Raw genomic sequence first — 10,478 nt, 5'->3', positions numbered from 1 at the left:
CAGAAGTCCTGGGTGCCTCAAAGAGGTTGGAACACCACCTGAGGACAAAGCAAAGAGAGAAGCCAGAAATACGGTGTCAGAGAGATTCTGCCCGGTGCAGGGACTCTCAGAGACAAGCCTTTGCCTTAAATTTGTTGGGTCTCCTGACCTCCACTTTGGCCCCTACTCTCTTTATCTTGGACCCTGTGAAACCCAACTATTCTCAGGTTTTTGCTTTTAACTTTGCCTGTGCTACACTGACCACTCTCGCCTTAACCCATTCAGTTTTTTACCCTATTATTGGCCTACAATTAAAATTATACTCTGCAGGTGTTGAGACCTAATCACTTTATGTTTGACCACAAACATTTAGATCAACTCAGTCATGCCCAGGGCTCAGCCCCACCTCCGCTGGGCCCACCCCCCCACTTCCCACAATAAATAGAAAAACGACAGAAAATCAACAGGGAAATACAAGACGTGAACAACACTAAATACCAACTAGACCTAACTTATCTGTAGAGCTTCCATCCAACAGCATAGGACACAGGCTCAAGGACAGAGTCTGTGTTGGATGACAAAATAGGGCTGAGGTTTAAAAGTACTGAAATCATGTCGGGACCTGGGGAGTGTTATGCTGAGCGAAATAAGCCAGTCAGAGAAAGATCAGTGTCACAGGATCTCACCCTCGGGGAGGCAGGGGATCCTCACCTGTTCCTCAAGGTGAAGCCCTGAGGAGGGCAGGAGTGGGTGGGGTGGAGTGCCGATGGGGAGGAAAGGGGACATCGATAATATTTTCTACAATAAAGATACATTTTAAAAATAATACTAATAAAGTATTGTGGAAAGCAATAAATAAAAGTGTTAAAATCATACAAACCATGTTCTCCAAACCAAATTTAGACAGGAATTTGGGAAATTCACAAATATATAGAAATTTTATTAAATACTTCTAAATAACCAATGGGTCAAAGGAGAAATCAAAAGAGAAATTAGAAAATAGTTAGACATAAACATAAATGAAAATAAAAACACAATATACCAAAACTAATGGGATGCAGCCAAAGCAGTGCTCAGAGGAAATTTTATACTTATATATGTGTTTATATTTAAATGCAAGGAAAATATAAAATCAGTACATGAAACTTCTATCTTTAAGAAAATAGAGGAAGAGAAAAACCTTTTAAAAGTTTAGTAAATCTAAAGTAAGTGGAATGAAAGAAAAAGTAAAATTAGGGAAATAAATTAAACAGAATAGAAAAACATTACAGAAAGACAATGAAACCAAAAGTTAGTTTCTTGATATGATCAACAAAATTGACACTTTTAGCTAGAATGAACAAAAATGACATTTGAATTGCTAAAGTAAAAAATGAAAGAGGGGCTATTACTATCAACTCCACAGAAATTATAAGGATTAACAGGGAACTCTGTAAAAAATTATGCAACCTAGATAAAAGGAAAAATCCCTAGAAAGACACAAATTACTGAAATTAATTCAAAACAAAAGAGAAAATTTGAATATACATATAACTAATAAAAAGATTGAATTCATAATCAAATTTCCCATGATGAAAAGCCGAGGACCAGATGGCTTCATTGATAATTTTTTCAAACGTTAAAAGGATAATTAAAATCAGTCTTTCACAAACTCTTTGAAAAAAATAGATGAGGAGGAAAAATATCCCATATACCATTATTACCCTAATGCCAAAATCAGATAAATAAATACATCACAAATGAAGAAAACTGCAGCTAAATACCCCTTATGATTATAGATGCAAAAATCCTCAACAATGCATTACCAAGATCACGTGCTATGAGCAACGGGGATTCATGCCAGGAATGCAAGATTGGTTAACATACAAAAATGAACCAATGTAATAAAATCATATGAATACATTAATAGAATAAAGACAAAAAACACAGATTATCTCTATAGACACCAAAACAGCGTTTGAGGAAACTTAAAAGCCTTTCATGATGAAAAACACTCAACAAATTATGACTAGAATGACACTCTTCAACATGATAAAGGGCATCCATAAAAACCCACAGCCAACACTGCACATAAAGGTAAAAGACTGAAAGCTTTGCTCCTAAATGTCAGGATCAAGGCAAGCAGCTTTGTTCTTATCACTTCCACCCACCACTGTATTGGAGGTTTTAGGCAGGGTAATTAATCAAAAGAAAAAAACTAAGTTTTCCAGTTTGGGAAAAATAAAGTAAAATTATCTGTTTCCAGATGGCATAATTTTGCATACAGAAATTCCTAAGGAATTCACACACACACACACACACACACACACACACACTTAAAATTAATAAATGAGCTCAGAAAGGTTGCAGGTAAAAGATCAGAGTACAAAAATCAATGTATTTCTTCTTTTCTTTTTTTTTAATTGTAATATATTTTATTTAACCCAATATGTTCAAAGTAGTAACACTTCAACATGTAAGTAATAGAAAAGTTTCAAATAGAGCATTTCACATTCTGTCCTCACACTAAGTGTGACGCCCAGTGCCCCGTGTGCTCTTTGTGGCACCTCTCCCGGGCACCCCGGCTCCGTGGGACAGCAGCTCCATGGAGTGTAAGCGCTGTGCTCCTTCCGGCATCCCCAGCCAAGGCGCTGTGCGAGTGTCAGTCCCTTCCCTCTCTCTTTTTCAAAATGTATCTTTATTGTTGCGCGTATTATAGATGTCCCTCCCCCTGCTCCACTCCTCCGCCCTGCTGCTGCCCCCTCACCAGGACTTCACCACAGGATTGCCTGTGACCATGGGTTATGCAAATATGCATGTAAGTTCTTTGGTGAACCTCTCCCCCTCCCCCTTCTCTCTGAGAATTGTCCCATCTGCTCCTCACACGCCCAGAACGACCCTCCTGAACCACAAACCAGAGAGCACCCTTCATGCCAAACACTCTGCAGGGCCCTCATTGCCATGAGAGTGAAACCCACTCCTCACCGTGGCCAAGGGCCCAGTGCAACTGCATCCCCATCGGCCCTCCAGACCCCCTCCCCCTGTGCCTGTGCTCACCGCTCAGAGCAGGCAGCCTCTGTGCCCCCACAATGCCCGCTCCCCACCAGGGTCTTCTTGGGTTGCTCCTCAACCAGGTCCCCAAACAACTCTTCTATTCAAGTGTCATTCTTCAGCGCAATGGCCTGTGATGTTCTGAGTTAAAGCTGCCCATCCCCCCAGCCAACTGTCACAGCACCGACCTTTAACCCCACACTATCGGACCTATGTGCTCTGGACATATGTTTGCAGTTATCTGCATGTGTATTTTCTCACCAAAGCGGTCCATGGTTTCTTGAAGGCAGACATTTGGTTATTCTTCCTCCATCTCTCAGCATTAAACCTGAAACAGAGTAAGCCCTCAATATTGCTGAGCAACTGAGAAATATCCTATCTAATAAAAGAGAAACATGGTAATTAGCGTACGACTGCTACCCTTCCCATTGGCTAATCAGGGCAATATGCAAATTAACTGTCAGCCAAGATGGCGGCCGGCAGCCAGGCAGCTTGAAACTAACATGAGGCTTGCTTGCTTCAGTGACGGAGGACTCCAACGTTCCCCGCCTGCCGCTGCAGGCTTCTGAGCTGCAAGCAACTATGTAACAAACATAGAAGCTAAACAAAACCCCAGAAACCTGCCGGGCTTCAGCCAGCAGGATCGCAACATTGTAAGCAAAGGCCAGAAACCTACTTTCAGCAGCGGAGGCCTACAAGCTGGAACCAAGCCTCAAAGCTAAAGCTGGCCCAGAATAAAAAAGAAAAAAAGGAGCGGTTGGGAGCTTCAGTCACCCCCAGCCTGAAAACAGCCCTCAGCTCCTCACCCAGACTGTCCAGGCACCCCAGTGGGGACCCCCATCCTGAAGGGTGTGTGACCAGCTGCAAACAGCCATCATCCCCTCACCCAGGCTGGCCAGGCACCCCAGTGGGGACCCCCACCCTGAAGGATGTGTGACCAGCTGCAAACAGCCATCATCCCCTCATTCAGGCTGGCCAGGCACCCCAGTGGGGACCCCCACCCTGATCCAGGACACCCTTCAGGGCAAACCAGCTGGCATCCACCCATGCACCAGGCCTCTACCCTATATAGTAAAAGGGTAATATGCCTCCCAGCACTGGGATCAGCGTGACAGGAGGCAGCGCCCAAACCCCCTGATCACCCTGCGGCTCTGTGTGTGACAGGGTGTGGTGCCCCACCGCGCCCCCCTACGGGCCCTGCTCTGTGTGTGACGGGGTAGAGCCATAACCTCCCCATCGGCCCTGCCCTGAGTGTGAGAGTGGTGGCACCCCAACCCGCTAATCGGCCCTGCTCTGTGGGTGATAGAGGGCGGTGCCCCAACCCCCTGATGGGCCCTGCTCTGTGCATGACAGGGGGTGGCGCCCTCAACCTCCCCATCGACCCTGCCTTGAGTGTGACAGGGGCCGGTGCCCCAACCCCCCAATTGGCCCTACCCTGAGCATGACTGAGGGTGGCATTGCAACCTCCCAATCCTCCCTGCTCTGTGCATGACAGGGGGTGGCGCCCCAACTCCACAATCGGCCCTGCTCTGAGCCTGACCAGGGGCTGCACCTAGGGATTGGGCCTGCCCTCTGCCACCCGGGAGCAGGTCTAAGCCAGCAGGTCGTTATCTCCTGAGGGGTCCCAGACTGCGAGAGGGCACAGGCCGGGCTGAGGGACCCCCCTCCCCCCCAAGTGCACAAATTTTTTTGCACCTGGCCTCTAGTAATTAAATAAAATGTAAACTTGGGACTTGAACACCTAATCCTATAAAGGTTTCAATCTATAAGACTGTTTGTATTTGAATCATGTGTGAGAGTTCTAATGTTGTTGGTCCTTTGATAGATATACTGCAGCCTGAGAATGCACAGCTCAGACATTCTCTGTAGGGAAGACCCAGTGAGACAATCGCAGGTTTAAAGTGAAATTTACACACATATTTATCCCAACCAGGTTGACACAGGTACAGACCCATCCAGCACCCAAACAGCTGATTTCCCCCCTGAACCACAGTAGCTGTGCAATAGAATTACCCGTTTCCTGAACCACTAACCCATAATCCCTGCCTCACTCAGCCTTAATCATGCTCGTCGCAGTGTCTGCTCTAACACAATATCGTTCACCATATCATTTTCTGCTACATTTAAAACACACACACAAAGTTATGTTTACAGAAATACACAAAGATTCTAAAGGTGTTACCACACCCACCCTGGTGCTGCTGGAGCCGAGACTCGCCAGACCCACACGGAGGCGGGTCACTGGGCCTCTCTCTGCCCAGGTGCACCTCCTCGGGCGCTTGCACGTGGAACCCGCACAGCTCCAGCAGCACAGCTCGTCCTCAGTGTCTGGGCAACACCAAAACCCACCTGCATGGAGAATTGGCCCTGAGGCTTATGGTTCACAGGACCTCTCAGCTCCCTCCCGCTGGTCTGAGCAGACACACAGGCGATGTCTCACACATTTGGGGCCTTCCTTGGCCATCTTTCCAACGATCAGATTCCATTTCCCTCACACAGACCAGAGCGAAGGAACATGCCATTAAGAGCGCCAAGTGTAATTGGGCAGGAATGAGGCAATAACTGGGCTACTTTTGCCTCTTTTGTGGGCCATATCACACTCTTCTCACTCACAGGAGAGATCAGGCCCAAGCACCTCATTTTCCTTTGTAACACTGTTTGATCATATTATAAACTAGATGATAAGTCTTAATGGCCTGAAAACAGCACTATCAATTTTAACACATTGTGCAATTTAGATAATTGTCACCACAATGGAAAATGGTCAGAGATTCCCTATGTCCAGGCCTTTTTCACCCTCTGGTCTCAACCCTCTCTCTGTCAGTCCTGTGATATCTAGCAGATGCTTCTCCTTCACACAAAGCAGCACCCCCTAACACTTCTGATTCTGAACCTACTTTTGACCCAGCAGACCACCGACCTCCACTCCCTTACATGCCCCCTCCCTCACCTGCAGTAGATTCCAAGACCCAGACCCTCCTAACCAGCAACCACCTTCTCCCTGGCCCCTGAGAGCCCAAATCCTGCGAACTCGAGCTCCAATACAGATTTTTCCCACCTAATACTCTCTTTCAGGCCACCCAAAGACCACCCTCCTCAATAGCCACTTCTACTCCCACGCCAACTCTACCCCTAGGGGAGGGAACTGAGGGCATAGTCTGAGCCCATGTCCCATTCTCTATGTCCGACCTCACACAGATTGAGAGGCAACTTGCATCTTTCTCCACCGACCCGACTACCTTTACCAAGAAATTGCCTGACCTGGAATGACATCTACGCCATCCTGTCCTCCTCTGTCACCTCAGAGGAGAAGGAGTGCGTTTGGCTAGCAGTTCAGGGCCATGCCAATGTCCTCCATAGTCAGGACACGACGGCCAACCCAGTTGGCACTGACATGGTCCCCAGAACTGACCCAAGATGGGACTATCAGGTTAATTCTCCAGGGTGCCAGCTCTGTAGCCATATAATCACCGGTCTCATTGCCGGACTCAAAAAGGCTGCCCATATGGCCATCAACTGTGTCAAACAATAAAATCACTCAGGGCCCTGACGGAAACCCAGCTCTCTCCCTCTCCGGCCTCACGGGGGCCTCACAGCCATTCACCGCCTTAGACCCCGCCTCCCCAGGGGAGCCCTTCTTCGGGACGCCCATTATGTAGCCCGGCCAGCCCCGCCACACACCACAAACTCTGAAAACCGATACAAGTCCACAAACCCCTCAGAAAGACTGTGTTAGCCTGGCCTGTAAGGTCTGCAATAACAGAGACAAGGAGACCCACATCCAAAAACAAAGTGAGATCAGGTCAAGGCTGGGGCCCAGAGGAGGCTTTTCAGCTCCCAGCCACCACTCTCACGAACCCCAAATGCACCAAATGTTAGGGTCGAAGGAGGAACATACAAGGCCAGTGTGGTGAGGGATTATGAATTTATCAGGTCATTTGGATACCAGATGGGCTGAGCTCCAAATGGCGCCAGCACCCAGGGACAGGGAGTCAGAGGTTTTAAAGGACTCCAGGCTGGCTTTTTCTGGGCGGAGAATTCTCTGCAGTCCGGATCCTGGGGAGGTGTCCAGGGGGAGGATAATGGTCTTAGCAAGTGGAATGTGGTTGAAGCAAAAGGGAATGTTCACTGTGAAGTAGTTTAAAGGTCAGTTCCCAAGGGAGGGGTATGGATTCAATGATTTGATCAAATCTAACACCTATCTAAAAAGGAGCAGCTGTGACTATTACATAGCAGCAGTCATGTTTTACTCACCATTCAGGCAACAAACAATGGTTAGTGTTTTCAATAGCCATCAAACAAAACACATAATGTTTCAAGATAAATTAAAATAGCGTGGGAAACACACCATGTGGCATCACCAAGTTTTAACAGGAATGAGGTCAAGTTAGTAAAATACTAATGGAGGAGTTTGTCTTACTTAAAAGATATTGACTTGGAGAGAGAGGAGGCATATGATGAAGTTATCAGAACAGTCACCTTAGACTTTCTTCTGACTACCCAGAAAAAAATGGTTCATAAAGAAAAAAATTATAGAAACTTTGGAGAAAACTATTATATTCCCTGGTGGTAGCAAAACAACAACAATTGGGTAAAGTTGAATGCATGTATTGGATTTTGGAAGGCAGATTTGTAAACTTAGGAGAAAAGGTAAGCAGGATTATAAATCGTGATACTTTAAGAAACATAATTCTCAAAATGTGATTTCACCTTACATTTGTAAATGATCCTGGTGAGAATGAAGAGGTGTAGTGCTCAATTCAACAGTCATGTTTGGGGTGCCCCTTGGGCAAGACAGAGGACACAGTGGCCTGGATCCTGCCCCTGGTGACTCCCCACTTTATAGCAGGGACCTTGGGCCTATTGCTTAACCTCTCTGTAAACCTGAGTATGTAACAGCATTTTCCATGGGATTACTTTAATGATTGAATAATATATTTAAATTGTGTGGCACCTGGTAAAGCACAGCAAACGCGAGCTATTGTTATCTTCAGGTGCCGTTCTAGGCAAGGGAGGCATAAATAGAGTGAGGCTTGTTCCCTGCCCTCAAGCAACTGTCTTCTACTTTTAATAACAAATGCAATGGGTAATTATTACAATAGCTATAGTTGCCCGACTGAAACCCTCCCAAGAATTAAATGTGGAATAGTTAGTTATTTTTTCAGTCAACTAATCAAACTGTTATCTAAACAACATATCGGAGCTGCCTACTCAGCTGTAACTAATTCAATTATAAAAGAACACATTCAAAAAATGGAAGGAGAAATAAGATAAAGTTCATGAATAGAGTGTGGAAAACAGGGACCCAGGTGAGCTGCAGTTTGCAAAATGCTAAGACTCTCAATAGGCTTTCTCAGTTACTCTGAGAGTCTGGAAAGACCAAGGAAGGGGTAAATTTGGGATCAATTATGGAATATGGGTGGATGAAGGAAAGTGAATTTGCTTAAATTCCATTTACATCTCTCTGCTCTAAGAGCAAGGTTTTTGGACTGAAAAGAATAGCATCCACCCACCATGAGAAAAGTAGAGCCCGGAATGCATTACATTATAAAGGCTCCCCTGTTCTCTTAGCGTTTTTGTTACCAGACAGTACCCGCCCCTCGAGAGTCAGAGGGGGGTGGGCTGTCTCTCCTTGGCTCTTGTCAATATCACAAGAAAGATTTCAGAGGAGTGACAGACAGTGGTATTAAAGCAAAGCAAGCGAATTGATTAAGGACCAAAGCAAACAAATATATTAAAAATACACTTGGTATAAAGCATAAGTAGGCAACTCAGCTAGTCTGAGCACCCCACCTGCTGGGGCTCAAGGGGTTTTATACCCTTCTCCCTATAGGTTTCAAAGTTCCCCCGCCGGATATCTTGAGTAACAGACTAAATTTCAAAGTCCCTTTCTACATTGCTGTGGCTTGTCTCAGAATGTTTGTATATACTAGTACATCTGGTTATCTTGTTTGGCAAGTCTAAGGCAGGTGACTTTTTGTTTAGTGGGTGAGTAAAACTCTCCCTTCTTCCCCCTTCCCCAAGATGGCTAACTTCTTTGTTCTCTATTTTCCCAGGCCAGAGCGATTTAACCAGCGGTCACCAACCTTTCAGACCTCATGGACCACCAGTTGGCGAGCACTGAATTTTAAACTATGTGTTCTCCAGTTAAGGAGGAGGGTATAAACCATTTGCTCCCAAGCGTCCTTGGTTGGGAAAGATAAAGTCTTGTGATGCACAAGCGGGCTGCAAGCTGCCTGCACTGTTTGGCTTTGCTTAATTTTCTGGTCTGTTTCCCATGCCACCTGCCCAGGAATGTTCCTCACTTCTTACTATCCTGCCACGTTTGTTTTCAAGTCTCTTGGCCAACACATTAGAGTTCATGTTATAAAGAGAATGTTCAAATGAAATAATCAAGTTTCTATCGGTAATCTTTAAGGACCTAATGGAAAATGGAAATTTTCTGGTAGACTAAAAGTGGACAAACGTTACTCCAATTTTCAAGTAGCAGAATCATATTCAATTTCCCAGCAGCCACTGGTATCGCATGTCCACCTTTTACACGTGAGGAGGCAGGCGCCCAGAGAGCGGGAGCACAGTGAGGAGTCTTGGGCTTGTTTCAGCGCACCCACATGCTCAGGACTGGGCTCCTGGGGACGAGCCCAGGCATCCTGCGGAGAGAAACATCGGCCTCTCAGGAGAAGCCAGGGAAGCAGACTGAAGGTAAAATTACACGCTTCGTGCCCAGGAAAGCGTGGCTGTCAGTGAAGAGCCCAGTGCTCTCCTTATAGAACTGAAGCAGCACCCTCCTTGGCTGCCCCGCTATTTCTGTCCTCGAGATGCCCTGTTGTATTAGCCACATCCACATCTTTGTGCAGCCAAATCCTCTCACTGCCCCCTAAACTTGTCAGCCATAGGTTAACTGCAGCTCCCCCCACTCCACCCACAGACACCTGCTTCCCAGAGCTAAGCACCCACGTGGTCTCATGGCTCTGTGGGAGGAAAAGGGCTGTCGCTCCATGGCTGTTAGTGAGCTGAAATCTGTGACAGCCTCCAACTCCCAGCCCAGCGCACAGTGGAGAGCTACATCTGCACTTCCAGTAAGTGTAGCCCTGGTTCCCTTGATGAATATGTCCCTAAGGCCTTCTGATAGAATATGAGACCCTGGTGGTCTTTCAGCCTTGGACAATAAATCCACTCCAGCATGCCCATTGCCTGGTCCTTTAATTCCCTTCCTGTACCACCTGCCACAGAAATGCGGGCATTTCAAGGTTACTCAATGTGGGCTATCACTTTTTCCAGACTTTTAAGAATCAGCTTAACAGAAAATTTGCACCAATTCCTATATTTCTTCCAGGGTATTGGGCCCTGTATCCCCTATTCAATCTCATGCCCTGGCCCCTTCGATTGAGCACATCCAGAACCCAGTCTCACAGACACTTGCCCAACCCCTGGTGTGTCCCTTACGCAGAGAGGCTTTCCTCCTTTCC

Source organism: Myotis daubentonii, chromosome 13, assembly GCF_963259705.1.
Source record: "Myotis daubentonii chromosome 13, mMyoDau2.1, whole genome shotgun sequence".
NCBI lineage: Eukaryota > Metazoa > Chordata > Mammalia > Chiroptera > Vespertilionidae > Myotis > Myotis daubentonii.
The sequence above is the reverse complement of the archived record's forward strand: the minus strand, read 5'-3'. Positions refer to the sequence as shown.